Below are 21,923 nucleotides of genomic sequence, written 5' to 3' on the forward strand. Positions count from 1 at the left end.
CAGAACAAAACAAAAACAAGACAACATCATCAAGATAAATAGAATCAAGGAGATGCACACATCATTAACAAAATAAATAATATATACAAATGAGCACGTGCTGAGGAGAGGGGAAGGGGGAAGAGCAGAGGGTGGGGGGGAGGGGAGGCAAGGGGGAACAGAGGGAAAGGGGGGGCTCAGTCTGGAAAGGCCTTCTGGAGGAGGTGAGCTGTCAGTAGGGCTTGAAGAAGGGAAGAGAATTAATTTTAGTACAGTTCACTACACATAGTAAGTGTTCAATAAATACCACTGACTAGTGAATTGACCGAGAAGACCAAAAGATCAAGATTGAAGGAGAAAACAGATTAATCTAGAGCTGCTGTGGTGTGTTTCAGGCAGAAGCACTTACTTTTCATGACCAAAAATGAAATGTAGACCAGCGTCACAAGCATAGCAATCCCCAAAGAAACTGAGGCCACATGCCATCCATGATGCCGAAACCTGAGACTTACGGTGGAGAAAGATCAAAACTGTATCAGAGACTTCCAGGCTTTCATGTGCTGCATGCAGTAAGATGGTCCAAAAAGCTATGAAGGTGAACTAACACACCTAAGAAATGATCCAGGAAAGGAGTTCATGGAATTGGGTTTATATATCTATTTCATCAGTTCAATGGGCAATGGGTGGTAATTTGATGGAGGCGGGGACAATAAGCATGGGGAGAAATAGTAGAAGCAAAACATAGGACAGAATAAATATTAGGTATCATGAAGCAGAGCTTCCACATTGCTGCATAGTTGGATACTGTTAGGTGAGAGGTATCAAGGCACAGTACAAAAAGTACAGGTCTGGAAGCCAGGAGACGTGGGTTCTAATTCCAGCCTCCCTACTTGCCTCCTACGTGACTTTGGGCAAGTCACAACTACTCTATGTCTCATTTGTAAAAATGGGGCTTTAACATATCTTTTCTTTCACCCCCTTATAATTCTTCTTACATTGTGCATAATGCAGTGCTTGGCATGAACCACATTATTATTGTCCCTACGTGGTACCAGCAGATTGCAGGGTGATCCAAAAGCACTGCAAATTTGACTTGACTCTGACATCTGCAGCTCAAATCCCCAGACTTCCTTGGTCCATTCCCTCTCAGTTTTGCTGTCCCCTTCCCAGTGCCTGCTCTCAGTTACCTCTCCCTCCTAGGTAATTGAAAACTCTCTATCAAGCTTCCCTGTCTCTAGGCCACTTTACCTCCATTCCTCTCTTTTGCACATGGAGGGTATTTCCCAGACCTGCTCAGTGCTGTCGCTTTCTTTTTCTATTTAACTTTTTCCACAACTACCGGAATAATGTTCTTTCCTGACAGTTCCCATTAGAGCTCCTGCCTCTCCAGTCTTGAATCTGCTCCTCCACCCCATCAGTAAACACATATAATGTATTCATCGAGGTTCTAATGTGTTCTCTCCTCCTCTTCAACACTGAAACCTGGCTGACCTCAGAAGACACAGTCTTCCCTGCTGCCCTCTCATTCATTCATTCATTCATTCATTCATTGTCAGTCAGTCAATCATATTTATTGAATGCTTATTAGGTGCAGAGCACTGGACTAAGTGCTTGGGAAAGACAATATAGCAGTAAACAGACAGATTCCCTGCCCACAACAAGTTCATAATCTAGACAGACATCAATATAAATAAATAAATTACAGATACATACACAAGTGCTGTGGGGCTGGGATGGGGGATGAATAAAGGAAGCAGGTCAGGGCAATGCAGAAGAGAGTTGAAGAAAAGGAAAAGAGGGCTTAGTCAGGGAAGAGCTCTTGGAGATGTGCCTTCAATAAGGCTTTGAAGAGGGGGAGAGTAATTGTCAGATATGAGGAGGCAGGTCTTTCCAGATCAGAGGCAGGTTGTGGGGGAGATGTCAGTGGTGAGATAGTTGAGACTAAGGTACAGTTAGAAGATTAGCATTAGAGGAGCAAAGTGTGTAATGTAGGTCATAGTAGGAGAATTTGCTGCAGAGGTAGATGGGCAATCACTGGAGGTTCAAAGTAATGGGAAACATGGCCTGAAAATTTTTGTAGAAAAATGATCTGTGCAGCTGTGTGAAGTATGGACTGGAGTGAGGAGAGACAGGGCCTGGGACGTCAGCAAGGAGACTGATACAGTAATCAAGATGGGATAGGTGAAGTGCTTGGTTTAGCATGGTAGCAGATTGGATGGAGAGGATGCCCTCCCCATGACTTTCCCATTACTGTAGATGGCACCACCATTCTTCCTGTCTCACAAGACCATAACCTTGGAGTTATCCTTGACTCCTGTCTCTGATTCAACCCACACGTTCAATCCATTGCTAAGTCTTGTTGGTCCTACCTTCACAGTATCATTTAAATCCACTGTTTCCTTTCCATCCAAACTGCTACCACATTAATACAATCACTCATCCTATCCCACCTGCACTACTGCATCAACCTCCTTGCTGACCTCCCAGACTCCTGTCTCTCCCCACCCTTATCCATACTTCACTCTTCTGTCTGGATCACTTTTCTACAAAAATGCTCAGGACATGTTTCCCCAGTCCTCAAGAAACTCCAGTGGGTGTCCATCCACATCCCTCATCAAGCAAAAGCTTCTCACCATTGGTTTATATCTCTCAATCACCTTTGCCCCCTCCTACCTCACCTTGCTACTTTCCAACTGCAACTCAGCTGGCACACTTGGCTCTGCTAATGTTTACCTTCTCAATGTGCCTTGGTCTCATCTAGCTCACCATCAACCTCTCGCCCACTTCCTGTCTCTGGCCTGGAATGCCCTCCTTCCTCATATCTGACAGATAATTACTCTCTCCTTATTCAAGGTCTTATTGAGAGAACATCTTCTCCAAGAGGTCTTCCCTGATTAAGAATCCCTTTCCTCTTCTCCCACTCGCTTCTATGTTGTCTTGACTTGCTCCCTTTGTTCATCCCCCCTCCCAGCCTAACGGCACTTATATATATACTTATATTAATGTCTGTCTCCCCACCTCTAGACTGTAAGCTCATTATGAGCAGGGAATGTGACTGTTTATTGTTGTATTGTACTCTCCCAAGTGCTTAAACTTTGCACACAATAAGAGCTCAATAAATAGGAATGAATGAATGAATGAATGAATGAATGAAAGGGCAGATTTTAACAATGTTGCGAAGGCTGAACAAACAGGATTTAATAATGGATTGAATATGTGGGTTGAATGAGAGAAATTAGTCAAGGGTAATGCCAAGATTGTGGGCTTGTGAGACAAGAAGGATGGCGGTGTGGTTTTAAGTGATGGGAAAGTCAGCAGGAGGATAGGGTTTGGGTGGGAAGATAAGAAGTTCAGTTTTAGACATGTTAAGTTTGTGGTGATGTGAGGACATCCTTGAAGGCAGGAGGAAATGCAAGACTGCAGACATGGAGAGAGATGAGCACTGGAGATGTAGATTTGGGTATCAGCACATAGAGGAAGTAGTCTGAAGACATGTAAGCAAATAAATTATCAAAGGGAGTGGGTGTGGATGAAGAATAGAAAGGGTCATTAACCTTGAGGGACAACCACACTTAGGAGATGGGAGGTAGAAGAGAAGCTTGCAAAAGAGACTGAAAATAGAACCAGGAGAGGACAGTGTCAGTGCAGCTGAGGTTGGATAATACTTCCAGAAGAAGGCAGTGATCGACAGTGTCAAAAGCAGCTGAGAGGTTGAGGTGGATTAAGACAGAGTAGAGGCCAGAGGATTTGACAAGAAGGAGATTATTGGTGACCTTGAAGAGGGCTGTTTCTGGGGAGTGGAGGGGTAGGAAGCCAGATTGGAAGGGGTCAAGAAGAGAATTGGAAGAGATGTAGACAACCTATTCAAGGACTTTGTAAAGGAATGGTAGAAAGGAGATGGGACAATACTGGAGGGAGACATGGGGTCAAAGGAGGGGGTTTTTTTAGAATAGGAGAGAGATTAGCATGTTTCAAAGTAATGGGGCAGAAACCCCTGAAGAGCAAACAGTTGAAGATGGTGGTCAGAGAGGGAAAAAGAAAGGGGACAGGTGCTTTGATAATGTATGAAGGGATGAGGTTGGATACTCAGGTGGAGGGGATGGATTTTGAGAGAAGGCAGGAGATCTCCACTTGAGATTCTGCTGGGAATGATGGGAGAGTTGAAGAAGGGGCAAGAGAAAGGAGGAACTGGAGAGGAGGAGGATAAGAGAGATTTTAGAGAGATCATGTCTGATAGATTCAGTTTTCTCAATAAGTTATGTGGCTAGGTCATTCGGAGAAAATAGGGGAGGTGGGGGGACAGGGGGTTTGAGGAGGGAGTTAAACATCTGGAACAACTGGTTAGGGCAATGGGCATGGGTGTCAATAAGGATGGAGAAATAATTTTGCCAGATGGAGGAGAGGATGGAGTTAAGCATGTGAGGATAAGATTCAAGTGGATGAAGTTGGTCTGATATCCAGATTTCTGCCAATGACAGTCTGCAGCTTGTGAACAAAAGTGAAGGAGGTGAACGGTGGAGGTGATCCAGGGCTGGTTAGTGGTATGAGTTTGATGAAAGGTAGAGGAGCAAGTGAATACAGAGAGTGGTGCTGAGAGCATCAGGTTTGACATCAATGGAATGTAGTTTGGGTATGGTGGCTAAATGGGGCATGATGACTGGAGAAAATTGGATGGGAGCTAAAACTCGGAGGTCTTTGTGGAGGAACAGTGCAGATTTGTGGGGATGAGGTATGTGGGAGAGAAGACAGGTTGTGGTCAGATAGAAAGAGTTTACAATTGGTGGAGTAGAGATTGTGTAGTAGCTAGAGATAATGAGATGGAGTGTATGTGTCCAAATCAGTGAGTGAGCAGGGTGGGGTGGAGTGGAAGTTCAGTGGAATTGAGGAGTGGAGAGAGCTGGCAGTGTAAGGGTCATCAGTAACATCTACGTGGATATCGAAGTCCCCAAGGATGAACACAGAGATTAAGAAAGAGAGAAGGAATGAAAAAAAGATCAAAATGCTTCAGAAAGTGGGAGGTGGGACCTTGGGGGTGGTAGATGACCATTACTAGTGGGTGGAGTGGGTGGTAGAGGCAAATAATATGGGCTTCAAAGGAAGGGAAAGAAAGAGATGGGGAAAGTGGAATGGTGCAAAAGCAGAACTGGGGCATCAGAAGGAAGTCAACACCTTCCCCTTTCCCTCCAAGTCTGGGGGAGTGGGAGAAGATGAGGTGCCCTTGGGAGAGAGCAGCAAGAGAGACTGCGTCCTCTGGGGAGAATCAAGTTTCAGTGATGGTGAGGAGGAGTGACTGGATCAGGAACAGGTCAAGGATGAATGGAAGCTTCCCCATGATGGAGCTTGAAGCCCACAGGCCTCAGCTGTGGGAGGTTTCTGGGGGGAGAGGACGGCAAGAGGGGTGGGGAAGAATTACATTAGACTGTGAGCCCATTGTGAACCACCTTACTTTAGATTTAACCAGTTCAGCTCTAGAACTGGTTAGACCCTTTTACAGCTTTCAAGAAATACTTCATTTAGACTGCTTCAGATACCGATCCCATCCTGGGTCCCAGAGTACAGTGACCACACTTCTCTCCCTTAGTGCAAGAGCTGAAAGCCTCAAGAATCTACTTTTCTGTCTCAATACATACATCCTGTTAAAAGTTTCTCCTGCTGGCTAGTGCTTGCCTTTTCCATCTGATTGGGTCTCCCCTGATAGTTCTGGAGTCTCCAGAGGTCACTAGTTTGGCACCTAGTATAAGTTCTCCTTGGCAGATTTATGTTCTTCCATCTTCTCTTTTACCTGTGGGCCATCTCATCTTATCAATAACAATGATTCTGGTGTTTGTTTAATGCGTAGTATGTGCCAAAGACTCTACTGAGCCCTAGGGAAGATACAAGATAATCAGCTCAGACAAGTCCATCCCATATGGGGTTTACAGTCTAAAGGAGAGAAAGAATAGGTATTTCATTCCAATTTTACAGATGAAAAACCTGAGGCGCAGAAAAGTTAAGAGACTTACCCCAGGTCCCACAGTAGGTAAGTAGAGGAGCTCACTAAAGAATCCAGGTTCCCTGATTCCTAGTCCTGTACTCTTTGCACTAGGCCATACTGCTTCTCTAACTAAAATCTGCTTTTAAGAAATGGTTTCCCAAGATTTTGTGTTGTTTCAGCCTAAAACTCACTCTATGTAATCCTGTTAAACTGGGGATTTCCTCTTCCCACAGATTTGGTTGGAAAGACTTTACCTCACTTCTAAGTGACCCAGTTACTCAATCAGTAGTATTCACTCTACGAAAGCCATACCAAGTGCTTGAGAGAGTACAATAAAGATAGTAGACAAGATCCCTGCTCTTCTTCTAGTTTCTTGCTTCTCAGAAATCTCTACTTTTTAGTTGCCAAGGCTTTAGGCTTTTCACAAACCTCCCTCAGGCTGTAGGATTAATTTGGTGGGACCAGCAATATCCACAATTCTCATTGCCTACTCCCCCCCAGTACTGTGAATCCGTGCACCGCTTCAATTCTAAGACTTCATTGCTTGTGATCTTGCTCTGCCACCTGATGTTGAATATAACCATTCAGGGACCCTGAAGGTACAGCTTAAAGATTCAGATGTGGCATCTCACAGAAGTTAAGGTCTCCCAGGTATGGAGAAGCCTGGGGAGCATTACAGTTCTGCAGCCACTTAATCTGAAACCACATTGTCATCACACTCTAACAGACTCTAAAGGATGCGTTCACCTTCCTAATTCAAGTTTCTGCTTCCTTATCTGTTTTCGAAAGGTTGGTCAATAGTAGAGTTCTGTGCCTAGGTAATAGAACTCTGATGGAAATTGTTTCTGTGTTTCCTGAGTAGAGAGTGTGGGCTTCCTGGTCAGGCTGATATATTATCTAATTTTTTTTTTTCTTTAGTCTACCATTAACCCCTAATATATGGCTGACTCACAAAGAGGTTTGCTGTCTTTCACATAACTTCTTAGATGTGTACTCTTCAAGGTGTCCCATGCTTTCAAAGATGATGCTATTGATCCCACATGGCTGAAGACTGATGAAAAATTGCTACACCATTCCTGTGGTGTTACTTTATCTCACATCTGTCTTGTCTCCATTTTCAACACTGCCTTTTTATGTTCTGCTTTTAAGGAAGCCTCTGCTGTAGGAGAGCCAACCATCTATCAGGCTTCTCTGTTTGCTGTGTTCTCCCCACATTCTATTGAGGGATTGTTTTGATGGAGACTGTGTTTCCTTAGATCTTTATAATGTTTTAATGGCCTCCTGGGTAGAGGGTGCCTCCATCCAGTTTCCCAGAGTGCAGCTGTTAGGGTATCCTGCTGTCATTCACTCACATCACTTGACCCACCCAGCTGAGCAAGGTTCTGTGAGCATGACTTAGGTGCTGATGAGCTGCCCAGTTCAGGGCCTCATTGTGAGTGTCCTAGTCCTGCTATTTGATGTTGAGCATGGTTTGTAGATGAAACTGCTCCAGTTTCTGGAAATGTGACCTGGACTTGCAGCAAGTCCAGGTGTCCCAGACTTTCAGAGCACTGGACATTACTACAAGACTGGAACTGGATACTCCATTGTTACCACATACTGTCCTGCAGTCTTCTGAAGGCCAGGCTGGAATTTCTGACTCAGTTTATCTTTCTCTCGCTTAGTGCCTTGTTGAATAATGGACTTCTAGGTAGAAGGATTCACTGAATGACTTGAATTGCAGGCTGCCAATAGAAATAAATATTATTGAATGAATGAATGAAGCCTTTAGTGCATGCCAGCTCTCTCAGATGTAGGCTGGTATGTTAACTCTATTTTCTTCAGATTTATTGTTAGTTCATAAAGCTGAGCTACATCTTCAAAGAGATTCATAAGCATTTGCGGACCTTCTGGTCTGAGGCCTCTAAATCACTATTATCTTCATTTGGAAGTTCCTGGACCACTGTCTCAAAGGTTGATGATGTTTTCAACTTGCTGAGCTGGAAGAGTTTCCTGGAAGATTAGGAATTTATTGTGGTGACACTCTTCATTCTCACTCATGACAGCATAGAATAGGTTGAACAGGAATGAACCAATCATACAGTTCTGGTTCACACTGAAAATGAGAGGGAAAGGGTGAGAGAGGGTTCCTTGAACTCCAACTCAATCACCCATCCCATCATGGGATCTTGCTGAAGCTTGCCTATGGATGAGAAGCAGCGTGGCTCAGTGGAAAGAGCATGGGCTTTGGAGTCAGAGGTCATGGGTTCAAATCCCGGCTCGGCCACTTGTCAGCTGTGTGACTTTGGGCAAGTCACTTAACTTCTCGGTGCCTCAGTTACCTCATCTGTAAAATGGGGATTAAGACTGTGAGCCCCATGTGGGATAACCTGATTCCCTTGTGTCTACCCCAGCGCTTAGAACAGTGCTCGGCACATAGTAAGCGCTTAACAAATACCAACATTATTATTATTATTATCTTGCTGAATTTGCTCATACTCTTACTTGTCAGGACACTCTAATTAGCTTGGTTTTCAGAGACCTGGTCTTTGGTCAACACCGAGCTTTTGTGAGAACGAGTGTAATACAAAGATGTCGGTGTTGTTCTCTGGGATTTTTCTGTATCTTTTGTATACATCACCTGTAGTGTCATCTTTGAAAGCATGCGACACCTCTATAGTGTGTGCAGATGACTGCACCCTAAGAGTACACATTTAAGAAGATATGTGAAAGACAGTCTTTGCTGAATCAGCCATATATTAGGGGTTAATGGTAGACTAAAAAAAAATAATTAGATAATATATCAGCCTGACCAGGAAGCCCACACTCTACTGAGTTGTAATTTGGTCTGAAACCATGCTGAGATGCAGGAAAGCTCAAAGTGGACTGCATTCTACAGAAATCTCTTCTGAAAGGCTGTCTAAAACCTTTTTGGTAACAGATAGTAGGGAGATTTCCCAAGGACAAACAGAGTCATGATGTAATTCATCATCAGATTTATTCTTGCTGACCAACAGGAGCCATTTTCTAAATGGTCTCTTCCATGGCCCCAGACATTATTATTGAGAACTCAAAGTGTTAATGAGGCTTCTGAGTGAAGGTACTCCCCTTCATTTTTATTTCTATTCATTTAAAAAAGTCACTGTTTCTCCCTGTGTTAACAAACAGTTCGAACTAACTCATTAATTTGGGTTAATAAGACAAACCAAAAGCCATTTTCTGAAGCAGCCCCTTTTACATTATACAAATATTTTCTTCCCAAAGCCACAATGAGCCACAATCTATAAGGAAAGCAGATAAAAACTTTCAAGAAAATTTCCATTTGCTCTACAACATTAATACATCCTCTCCACCCCCTTGCTGTCTTCAAAATACACCAAATTAGGTAAAGAGGAAATTCAAATGTCTCCAAAAGAGAATACAATACCAGGAGGAGGGGTCGAGAACGGAATGTTGTTGTCTCGTTTTTGAGGGACTCTCAGAGAGCTATATGGCATTTGCTCTTCTGGAAAGGAGAATAAGATCACTGTATAAGATCAGAAAGGAAGAGGAATTTGTCAAAATGCACTCATTGAAAATGAGAACAATGTTTTCAGCAGGCAGAAATTGGATTCAAGAACAAGATGAAGTCAAATGCTGGACTTGACAGCTCTGTAAATATTAACCACTTAGGTTGATCACTTTTATAGCAGAATCCCAAGTTTCACTGTATATAGTAACTAAGATTTCATTTATCATTCTTAAAATGAAATCCACTGCTTTTTTGAATTTTGTCCATAGTGGTCAGATGAACTGCAGCAAACTTTCCATGAATCAGGAAAGCAAGAGAGCAACATTGGCTTCCAGCGAAAGACAAATAAAGGAGGGCAACCAGCATGGGGCTCCTCCAAGCAACCTGCTGTCCCTGGAATGGATGGCCACAACTTTGACCCTGGAATGGTGTTAATTATGGTGTTATATTATTTTTTTAAGGGAAGGCACTTACTCTATTGAACACTTCCAAGTACATAGAACAGTGCTGGGCATACTATAAGTGCTTTATATATATCATAGACTGCCAACATATTTAAGGCACTCTATCAGCTCTCCTCCCCCTACCTTACCTTGTAGATCTACTAGAATACAGCTCATGCCATGGACTCATCCAATTTCAACTTACTCCCTGTACCGTAAACTCACTGTGAGCAGGTAATGTGTCTGCTTGTACTCACCCAAGCACTTAATACACTGCTCCATACACAGTAAGTGCTCAATAAATATGATTGAATGAATGAATGAATCTCTCTCATCACTGACTCTTTGCCTAGTCCTCCCTCTGGACTGGAAGTCTTTATCTCTTTATAACTGACAGGCTACTATTCTCTCCACCTTCAAAGTCTTATTAAAGCCACAACTCCTCCAAGAGGCCTTCCCCAATTAAGACCTCTTTTTCCAGACTCCCTCTCCCTTCTAATCACACAGGCACTTGGATCTGTATGCTTTAAGGACTAGATTCATTCATTCATTCATTCATTCATTCAATTGTATTTATTGAGCGCTTAATATGAGTAGAGCACTAGATATTCACCCCACCTTCAGTTGCACAGCACTTAAGTACCTATCCTTTTACCTTGCCATCCAAAGTTTAGTACAATTCTTGACATATTGTAAGCATGTAATGAATACCATTATTATTATTATTATTATTACCATTGTTATTTCCCTGTTCTGTAGTTAGTTTTAATGTCCTCCTCCCTGCCTAGACTCTAGGTTTGTAAAACTGTAGGTAGGGATCATATCTATCTATGTTTGCCTGTTTACTTGTTTTGATGTCTGCCTTCTCCTTTCAAGACTGTAAGCCCGGTACAAGCAGGGATTGTCTCTCTTTATTGCTGAATTGTATTTTCCAAGCGCTTAGTAGAGTGTGCTGCACACAGTAAGCACTCAATAAATATGATTGAATATATGAATGAATGAATGTCTACAAGTTCTATTTTATTGTACTCTCCCAAGAACTTAGTTCAGTCCTCTGTACACACAAAGTACTCAGTAAATGCCAATGACTAATTCACTGACTAAGTCCCTACTGCCACAATGCACTGTACTATGTGCTTGGGAAGTAAAACACAACACAAGGTATGTTCCCTTTGGACACGGGGTTTACACTTTAATTTTGTTCTTTTGTTCCTTGACTCATCCAAGGTCCTCTCTATTCCTGACTCCCATCTAACTCAGTCCAAGGAGTTCATGGATAGAGCTGAAAATGGGGACAACTGAGTAAAGAACAGCGTCATGGGCTGCTTTGAAATATGGCTCATGAATTAGTTAATCCATTTTCTTGAAAATACATAACCGTCACTAGTCTTACATAGCAATAAACTTATTTCCTCATAGTTTCAAATGATTAGGAAAGCAGCATGACTTAAAGGATAGAGCATGGGCCTGGGACCAGAAGGACCTAGGTTCTAATCCCACCTCTGCCACATGTCTGCTGTGTGACCTTGGGCACATCACTTCCCTTCTCTGGGCCCTAGTTACCTCATCTTTAAAATGGGCATTAAGAGTGTGAGGCCCATGTGGGACAGGTACTGTGTCTGACCTGATTAACTTGTATCTGTCCCAGCACTTAGAACAGTCCTTGGCACATAGTGAATGCTTAACCAGTACCATAATTATCATTATTATTAATAATAATCCAAAATAAATACTTCAAAATAAGAATATAGGCACAATAATCCCTCTCTTTCTTGCTGAAAATGGAAATTTCTGAATATTCCTAATGGGAACATAGGAATGGGCATGGGAAAGCTCAAATAGGAAGTTGGGAATATGCTCACTTCCCATGCTCGGCTTTAATGGGAAGCAGCTTGGCTAAATGGATAAAGCAGAGGACTTCGCTTCTAAACCTGGCTCTGCCATTTACCTGCTCTGTGACCTTGGGCAAGTCACTTGACTTCTCTAGGTCTCCATCTGCTCAATTGCAAAATGGGGATTCAATACCTGTTCTCCCTCCTACTTAGACTGTAGAGCCCTTATCCAATCTGATGAACTTGCATCTACTCCAGGGCAAAGAACAGTGCTTGATTCATATTAAGCACTTAATGAATATCAGTAAAAATGATTTTATAATTTGTAAATTACAATGCTGCTTACTGTGTTAGTCCCTTGAGAACAGTTTTGATACTAAAGAAACCTCTCCTCAGAGATCAGGGCAGCCTGTACATATCAAACAAAGTTCATGACTTTTATCTACAATGTATATTCATTCATGAAAAGAGTTTAAGTTCCGCACCCCCTGGGGAAACCTAATGTAAGAAAAACTGTAATGGAAAATTTTTCAGTACTAAACAGCTATCATTATATTTTGTTGATAAACTATCCTGCTACTCTAAATTTTCCTAGATATCAGACTTACATAGAATCCTTTTTAAATCCTAGTAGTCACCAGAAATGATTAAATTAATAAAATTCTCAAGCTTTATGCCTTAATATGCATTTTGAATTCACTCATTCCAAATAAGATATTTAAAATGAAATAGAGCTTCACACAAAACTAATTAGCACAAAATCTAACATTGACGACACTGAATTGACCTCCCAAAATATACTGCAACAAAATGCATTTCAAATTGCATCTCACTCACTCCTTCGTACCAAATTAGATGAAATTAAGTTTAACACAAAACTAATTAGCACCACATCTACATGGACCACATTATATTAACCTTCCAAAATATACAGCCACAAAATGTCTTCTAAATTGTACCTCACTCCTTCATATCAAATAAGATATTTTAAGATAAAATAAAAATTGACATATAACTAACTAGAATCAAATCCAACATGGACAAAATTAAGTATTGAATTTTTGAAAAGCTTGAAGCTACTACCAAAGTTATTTTAAACCTTATCCTATTAAGCAGGAAAAAAGCCATACAAATAACGAGGCAATTTTACCTGGAGAAGGACGACAGTGTTTTCCCTTGGATGCAATCTTTACATCCATGTAAGTGACTTTACTCTCCATGTCTGATGGTCAATTCACAGTCAACCTTTTCTTACCTCCGTTCCTCCCCACCACCTGCTCAGTCCTGCCCCACTCAGTTTTTTGAGGTTGGGAGCCTTGATCAGGTTGAAATGTATTATGGGACATCCCTTGGCTTCACTATTTCCTTTGAGGTTCACCTTTCAGCCTCTTTTATTAGTATCTCTGCTGTTAAAGAAGTGCTGGAAGACCCATTTCAACTCCATGCTCTGGAGTGTTTGCTAAATAGGTCAGCATTTAATTGTTTTTACCAATTCTGGTCAAGGCCGGAGTAAAACTTTGCACCTAAAGTTGTGATCTGCTAGAGTTTCCTATCTCCCCCAAAGGAGGGCTTTGTGTCTTAGAAATAATGTGAAGTTTCCTTTGACACTCCATGCCATTTCCATCAGAAGCATCCATTTCTAGCTCACTAGCAGTTCACTTACACAGATCTACACAACTAGAGAAGGAGTAGAGAAAGTCAGAGCCAAGAATGTTGATCTAGTACAGGGAGGTTTAATCACATTCATTATGGGAATAAGTGTAACAGGATGGCTGAGCTGTCCTCAATGGGGGAAGCTGCCCTTCCAGATCGGTCTTCTCCCCACATGACCATTCCACTTTCATTATCGAGCTCAGCTCCAGATCTTTCCCTTAAGTTCTTTTCTTCGGCTGGCTCAGTGTCTCTCTCTCTCTCTCTGACCCCACCTTCTGCAGCTTTAGCTGCAGAGAGCCACGTCAATCTGAACTAATTAGTCAATACTGTTTACCACTGCTGGATGACTCGCAGGAGAGGGGACCAAACACTGGAAGTGAGCACGTTCCCAAATTCCCAACTTCCTGTTGGTTCTTCACACTGAGTGAACAGCCATGTGCATCCTTCAACTGCGGCCGAGGGCTACGTAGGAGGGGTCTACATCACCAGGCCAGGGATTCTCCCTGGGCACAGCTCTGACTGGGAAGACCTACAGTCAGGGCTCCAGGGCCCATTGTTTCCTGGTGGTGGCTGTGGCTGCTGACGGTTGTCTGCAGTCTGCTCTAAAGCCTGGCCCTGCTCACCACACAGCAGCTCTCTACACTTGCCTCTCACCCTGTCTGCTGCCAAGCTGCCTCTTCTGCCCGATGGAGTCCTTACCTGATTCCCATGGAAGTAGGAGAAGGAGGAGAAGAAGCCACAGCAGTAGTCATAACAACAGGAGTAATAATAATAATAATGGCGGCCCCAGCAGTAGAAATAGAAGTAGTAACGTAACAGTAGTAGTAGCGGGAGAAATGAAAGTCGTAATCCAATAATAGCAGTAACAATTAGTAGCAGTCATAGCAGCAGTAGAGAAATAACATGGCCTAGCAGAAATAGCATGGGTCTGGGAGTTGGCGGACCTGGGTTCTAATTCTGACTCTGCCACTTGATTGCTCTGTGACCTTGGGCAAGTCACTCGCCTTCTCTGTGCTTCAGATTCCTCACCTGTAAAGCAAGAATTAAATACCTATTCTACCTCCTACTTAAACTGCGAGCTCTATATGGGATAGGGACTGGGTCCCTCTTGATTAAGCTTTCTATCCCACTGCTTAGGCCAGTGGTTGATCTGTAGTAAGCACTTAAATATCAAAATTATTCATTAGTAGTAATAATAATAATAATAATGTTGGTATTTGTTAAGCGCTTACTAGGTGCTGAGCACTGTTCTAAGCACTGGGGTAGACATAGGGGAATCAGGTTGTCCCACGTGGGGCTCACAGTCTTAATCCCCCTTTTACAGATGAGGGAACTGAGGCACAGAGAAGTTAAGTGACTTGCCCACAGTCACACAGCCAACAAGTGGCAGAGCTGGGATTTGAACTCATGAGCCCTGACTCCAAAGCCCGTGCTCTTTCCACTGAGCCACGCTGCTTCTCAGTAGTAATAGTGCTGCTTATTGAGTACAAGCTTAATGCATTGTGCTGGTCTAAGTGATTGGGAAAGTACAGTGAGGAGGAGTGATACATTCTCAGCCCACAAGGAGTTTACATAGGGGAAGATACACCTAAAAATGCTTACAGCTAAAGTAATCAAAATGAATATCGAATGTGCAATCAATGAATAAACATTTCTGCACAAATGGTGATGATGAGTGGGAATAAATACCAGTGCTAGAAATGGCTGGTTGGCTTTTATAGTTTGAGGTGTTCAAGATAAGTAGTGAAGGCTTCTTGAAGGTAGCATGATTTCCTGCCAGACCTGAGAAGCTTCAGATTTCTTCTCACAACCAGCTGGGAAATGCTTCTGGGAGCAGAACCACTCATCTCTCATGCCAATTGCACATTAGACATGATGTGGGTCAGACTTTGCAAGATATAGGCATGGCCAGAAAGGTTTTGCTACATAGCACAAAAATGAGCACTTAGCAAAGACCATAATTATTCGTAAGCATTCTTTCTATTTTCAAAGCCCTACATAAATCATATCTCCTCCCCGAAGCCTTCCCTGACTAAACTCTCATTTCTCACTTCCCTTCTGCATCACTAATGCCCTCGAGTCCATATTCTCTAAGAACTTAGGTTCTCATGCACCCTCATCCCCACAACACTTTTGTACATAGCCTTATATTCTTATGCTTCCCCTAACTGTGATATAATGTCTGTCTCCCCTGCTGATCCTCCTTGACCTCTCTGCTGCCTTTGACACTGTCGACCATCCCCTCCTCCTCCATACCTTATCTCACCTTGGCTTCACGGACTCTGTCCTCTCCTGGTTCTCCTCTTACCTCTCTGGCCGATCATTCTCGGTCTCCTACGCTGGAGCCTCCTCCCCCTCCCATCCTTTAACTGTTGGAGTTCCTCAAGGGTCAGTTCTTGGCCCTCTTCTGTTCTCCATTTACACTCACTCCCTCGGTGAACTCATCCGCTCTCACGGCTTTGACTACCATCTCTACGCAGATGACACGCAGATCTACATCTCCGCCCCTGTCCTCTCCCCCTCCCTTCAGGCTCGCATCTCCTCCTGCCTCCGGGACGTCTCCACCTGGATGTCGGCCTGCCACCTAAAACTCAACATGAGCAAGACTGAGCTCCTCATCTTCCCTCCCAAGCCCGGTCCGCTCCCAGACTTCTCCATCACCGTGGATGGCACGACCATCCTTCCCGTCCTGCAGGCCCGCAATCTCGGTGTCATCCTTGACTCGTCCCTCTCGTTCACCCCACACATCCTATCCGTTACCAAGACCTGCCGGTTTCACCTCTACAATATCGCCAAGATCCGCCCTTTCCTCTCCACCCAAACGGCTACCTTACTATTACGGGCTCTCGTTATATCCCGGCTAGACTACTGTGTCAGCCTTCTCTCTGACCTCCCTTCCTCCTCTCTCGCCCCGCTCCGGTCTATTCTTCACTCTGCTGCCCGGCTCATCTTCCTGCAGAAACGATCTGGGCATGCCACTCCCCTTCTTAAACAACTCCAGTGGTTGCCTATCGACCTCCGCTCCAAACAAAAACTCCTCACTCTAGGCTTCAAGGCTCTCCATCACCTTGCCCCTTCCTACCTCTCCTCTCTTCTCTCTTTCTACTGCCCACCCCGCACGCTCCGCTCCTCTGCCGCCTACCTCCTCTCCGTCCCTCGGTCTCGCCTATCCCGCCGTCGACCCCTGGGCCACGTCCTCCCGCGGTCCTGGAACGCCCTCCCTCCTCACCTCCGCCAAACTGATTCTCTTTCCCTCTTCGAAACCTTACTTAAAAATCACCTCCTCCAAGAGGCCTTCCCAGACTGAGCTCCTCTTCCCCCTCTACTCCCTCTGCCATCCCCCCTTTACCTCTCCGCAGCTAAAGCCTCATTTTCCCCTTTTCCCTCTGCTCCTCCACCTCTCCCTTCCCATCCCCACAGCACTGTACTCGTCCGCTCAACTGTATATATTTTCGTTACCCTATTTATTTTGTTAATGAATTGTACATCGCCTTGATTCTATTTAGTTGCCATTGTTTTTACGAGATGTTCTTCCCCTTGACGCTGTTTAGTGCCATTGTTCTTGTCTGTCCGTCTCCCCCGATTAGACTGTAAGCCCGTCAAACGGCAGGGACTGTCTCTATCTGTTGCCGACTTGTTCATCCCAAGCGCTTAGTACAGTGCTCTGCACATAGTAAGCGCTCAATAAATACTATTGAATGAATGAATGAATGAATGCTAGACTGTAAGCCCCTTGAAGACAGGGATTGTTTTTTTACCAACTCTATTGTCTTCTGTTCTCCTGAAAGGCTTAGTACAGTGCTCTGTACACTGTAAAGTCTCAATTAATGCCTCCTCGGTGCAAGAGGCGAGGAGGGAAGGAGAGATGGCGTACCCCAGAGATTGCACATGGCTCCATATTATTTCTCTATCAGTGACACTGGTTCCTCTGGAAATCGTTATCACTTGGCAATCATCCCCTGCTCCTTTTTTGGAGAACCATACATTACTTTTGGTTTTTCTCATTCTTAGGGTGCTTTGTCAACACCATGCTTTTAGGTCTTCACACCCACATTGTAGCACTTACATGCATAGTTTTGCACTCTGTTGCTTCCTCCAACTGTATGCGATGTTAATGTTGTCTCCCTCCCATTAGGTTACAGAATTCTGCTAATTCTAATTCTAATAATAATAATAATAATAATGTTGGTATTTGTTAAGCGCTTACTCTGTGCCGAGCACTGTTCTAAGCGCTGGGGGAGACACAGGGGAATCAGGTTGTCCCACGTGGGGCTCACAGTCTTCATCCTCATTTTACAGATGAGGTAACTGAGGCACAGAGAAGTGAAGTGACTTGCCCACAGTCACACAGCTGACAGGTGGCAGAGCTGGGATTCGAACTAATGATTGCTCAATAAATGCTTGAATTATTGAATGATTGATTAGGTCTGAATTTTGACATTAGTCTTGCTCCTCTATCTCCACATCAAACAGAAACTCCATATCAATGGCTTTAAGGCACTCAGTCATCTCTCCCACTCCTATCTCACCTTGCTGATTTCCTATTCCAACTCAACCCAGACTCTGCTCTCCTAACCCCAATCTTCTCACTGTACCTCAGCCTGTTCCCAGCCTGTTTCATCAGCTGGTCTCCAGCCCTGAGGAGCAGGGGCTGGCCAGCTCGGCCTGGGACACCACTCCCAGGTGGATCTGCTATGTGCTCGGAGTCCACCCAGAGCCCCTTGACCCACCTGGGGCCTGGGACACAAATGCAGCAGGGGCAGCAAAGTGCAGCAGCCAGTTCCCTCCAGCACCTGTCTCTCCTGCTCCTCTCTCCGTTCCTGCCTCTGCCTCCTGCCATTCCTCCCACTCTCCTTCACTTACTGCCTACGTGGGGCTCTCCTCTGGCTCCCCATCTTACAGTACAAATCCAATGTGAGTCAATTGTCCAAGAACTTTTCTCACCCCTCTGTCAGAGGCAGCCTGTGCCTGGACAGGAAGGGGAAAGCCTGGGCAGTGAGCACAGGAGTGGAAGAGCCAAGATTGGAGGATAGGTGGTAGAGGAGGAAGTTAGGAGCAGGGACAATGTGGTGGAATAGAGACCATGAAAACAGGCTGGCAGGGCCTGGTACAGATGGGAAATCTTTCTATGGAAATAATGTTGGTATTTGTTAAGCGCTCACTACGTGCACAGCACTGTTCTAAGCTCCGAGGTAGATACAGGGGAATGAGGTTGTCCCGCGTGAGGCTCACAGTCTTCATCCCCATTTTACAGATGAGGGAACTGAGCCACAGAGAAGTGAAGTGACTTGCCCCCAGTCACACAGCTGACAAGAACCTTCATGTCCAGATGCCTGTTCCTGCCTGGGACACTTGGCAATTTGAACTGGGTTTTAGCTCATTCATTTATTCATTCATTCAACTGTATTTATTAAGTGCTTACTGTGTGCAGATTAATGCACTAAACACTTGGGAAAGTACCATATACCATTAAATAGTGATAATTCTTGCCCACAGTGAGCTCACAATCTAGGGCGAGGAGACAGACATCAATACAAATAAATAAAATTACAGATATATACATAAAAGCTATGGGGCTTAAGGGGGTGAAGGCAAAAGGGTGTGGGAAATGAGGAAAAGTGGAGCTTAATCTGGGAAGGCCTCTTGGAGGAGATGTGCCTTCCATAAAGCTTTTGGTGGGGGGAGAGTAATTGGCAGATTTGAGGAGGGACGGCATTCCGCCCAGCAGGACATGGGCCAGGTGTCAGCGGCAAGACAGGTGAGATCGACGCCCAGTGAGAAAGTTAGCACCAGTGGGTGCAGCTTGTGAACTGGGTTGTAGAAGGAGAGAAGGTTGGTGAGTTAGGAGGAGACAAGGTGATGGAGTATTTAAAGCCATTGGTGAGAAGTTTTTGTTTTATATGGAGGTGGATAGCTCTTCCTACCTCCCCCACTTTTGGACTGCACCATCCAATGACTTGAGGAATGTACCCATAATGCTGTGGGAAGCATCTGGGGGGAAGCTAGCTGGTTCTGGTTCTTGTCCCCGTAACCCCATGTCCCCGCCTCTGCACCCTGCCACTCCCCCAGTTCCCCTTCACTTATTGCCTACTCCGAGCTCTCCTCTGCCTCCCCGATTCTACAGCACAAATCTAATGTGAGTCAACCGTCCAAGAACTATTCTCACCACACTGGCAGAAGTAGTCTGTGCCTGGACAGGAAGGGGAAAGCCCGGGGAGTGAGTTGGGGAGTGGAAGAGCCCACTCAGGGCTCTTACAGATTACAGATAAAATTCTTCACGCTGGTTCTAGGGACATGGGGAGCTGTATCTTTCCCAGCTCTGCCCTGTGGATAAAGTTTTCTAATCCAAACAAGAATATCACACAAACCTTGGAGGTTAACGATCATAATTGATTTTTAATTAGTTAAATTATTAGGTAAATTAGGAGGCAGGTTTAAATAAGTCCTTGATTTTGTTCTCTCCCTAAAGCTGAAGCTTCTACAAAAGGGGTAACTTCCCCAGCCACCAGAACCCCTCGGCTTCTCTGCAATGTAATAATGATAATAATGATAGTATTGGTTAAGTGTTTACTATGTGCCAAGCACTGTTCTAAGCACTGAAGTAATAATAATAATAATAATGTTAGTATTTGTTAAGCGCTCACTATGTGCAGAGCACTGTTCTAAGTGCTGGGGTAGATACAGGGTAATCAGGTTGTCCCATGTGGGGCTCACAGTCTTAATCCCCATTGTACAGATGAGGTAACTGAGGCACAGGGAAGTTAAGTGACTTGCCCAAAGTCACACAGCTGGTAAGTGGCAAAGTCCGGATTGGCACAACCTCTGACTTCCAAGCCCATACTCTTTCCACTAAGCCATACTGTTTCTCTGTGATCTTAGGCATTTCACTTAGCTTCTCTTGGTCTCAGTTTCCTTACCTGTAATAGGAGTTTTAATAGCCATTCTCCCCTCTCCACCTTTGAATGTGACTCCCATGTGGGACAGTGACTGCCTGACCTAACTATCATGTATCTACCCAGTACTTAGTACAGTGCTGGGCACATAGCAAGTGCTTGACAAATGAAACCTAGAAGGAACAAGGGCGTCTTCTCCAACTAAAAGACTTCTCCTCCTTTTCCTCATCTTCAAGAAGGCACCATCAGGGAAATGATTGACACCTTAGATAAATGAGTTTCTCTTTTGGGAAGAGGTACTCAGGAGTGACCCCTTTCAAGGTCGCACCTGTAGAGTTTCCAGTACTCTACCAGTCTCAGCTATGGGAGGGAGAGTTGAGCAGAGGCCTACACATTCCATTCCTAGCTTGGGCAGTGGCTAGTGAGTGGAAGGCAATCTGCTACAAGTCAAAACTTACCTGGGCTGGGCAGCAGCGGCATGAGAGAGAGTCAAGGGTGGAGATTTAAGTTTACTGCACGGAAGGAGACATTAGTAAACAACTTCCATATTTTTACCAAGAAAACTCTATGGATACATTACCAGAACGATTGTAGACAGAGAGCGGGGCATTCTGGGAGAGATGTGTCTGAGTTGTAGCTGTGGGATGGAAATGACTCGATGACATAAGACAAGACTCAGGAGTGAGTAACAAAGGAGAAAAAGGAAGGGAGGGGCAGAGAATAAAACAGCAGGGATGGCAGCATTGGCAGGAACAACGAGATCCTTTATATGACTCTGCGTCATTGAAGATGGGGGTGAATTTCGGGTGTGGAGAAGGAAGACAGGGAAATAAAAAGCCTTGGGAACCAGAGAGGGCTGGGCTAGAGGGAATGGGGCAGGGTTACCTCCCTGGCAATTTTACAAAAGCAGAGACTGAAGTGGCCAACAACTGGAGAGGAAGTAATTTCCACCAGGTTCACACGGAGCATTCCAGAGTCATCAAAAAGGTAAAACATCCCTCGGGTTGAGTGGAGTCTATCAGGGTTTGAGAAAGGCTGCGCCAAGTCTATTATTCAAACAGTTCTTGACCGCGTGGCCACCTTCCCCACTGCTGAGCATTCCCCACTCCTGGAAGTGCTGACTGAACATTAGTTTGGTTTTCTGCTACCTCTCTGGAGACTCCTTCTCAGGTCTATAAACTGACTCTTCTTCCACCTCTCAGCCACATGCTGAGGCTGCCCTACACCCCGTACTGGTCCCCTGTACTCCCACTCTTTATACTCACTCCATTTTATCTGTGCACATACCACCCATCTATCATTCAATAAATAAAATTTTTCATTCAGTCATATTTTTGAGTGCTTACAGCTCACAGAGCAGAGCACTGTACTAAGCTCTTGGGGAAGTGCTATAGAGTAAGAAGACATGCTCACTGTCTTCATGGAACTTACAATCTAGCAGAAAAGACAGACATTGAAATAAATTACAGGTAGTGGAGGGGGCAGATTATAAGGATATGCACATAGATATTGCGAGGGAATGGTACATGAGTATCAAACATCTTAGGGGTTATGGACCCAAGTGCATAGGTGACACAGAAGGGAGAGAAAATGGGGTGAAGAAATGATAGTCAAGAAAGACTTCCTGAAGAGATGTGATTTTAGTAGAGCTTTGAAAAT

At 44.3% G+C, this 21,923-nt stretch overlaps 1 non-coding gene across 1 annotated transcript; it reads left to right on the forward strand.

Annotated features, from left to right (window-relative positions):
* Positions 1–20,574: 20,574 nt before the first annotated feature.
* On the forward strand, positions 20,575–20,712 carry LOC114818089. Its single transcript, XR_003765910.1, has one exon. It is a non-coding gene; the product is annotated as a small nucleolar RNA SNORA7 (small nucleolar RNA).
* The last annotated feature ends 1,211 nt before the right edge of the window (positions 20,713–21,923 follow it).

The sequence above is a fragment of the Ornithorhynchus anatinus genome, chromosome 17 (genome assembly GCF_004115215.2).
Source record: "Ornithorhynchus anatinus isolate Pmale09 chromosome 17, mOrnAna1.pri.v4, whole genome shotgun sequence".
NCBI classification, from domain to species: Eukaryota; Metazoa; Chordata; class Mammalia; order Monotremata; family Ornithorhynchidae; genus Ornithorhynchus; species Ornithorhynchus anatinus.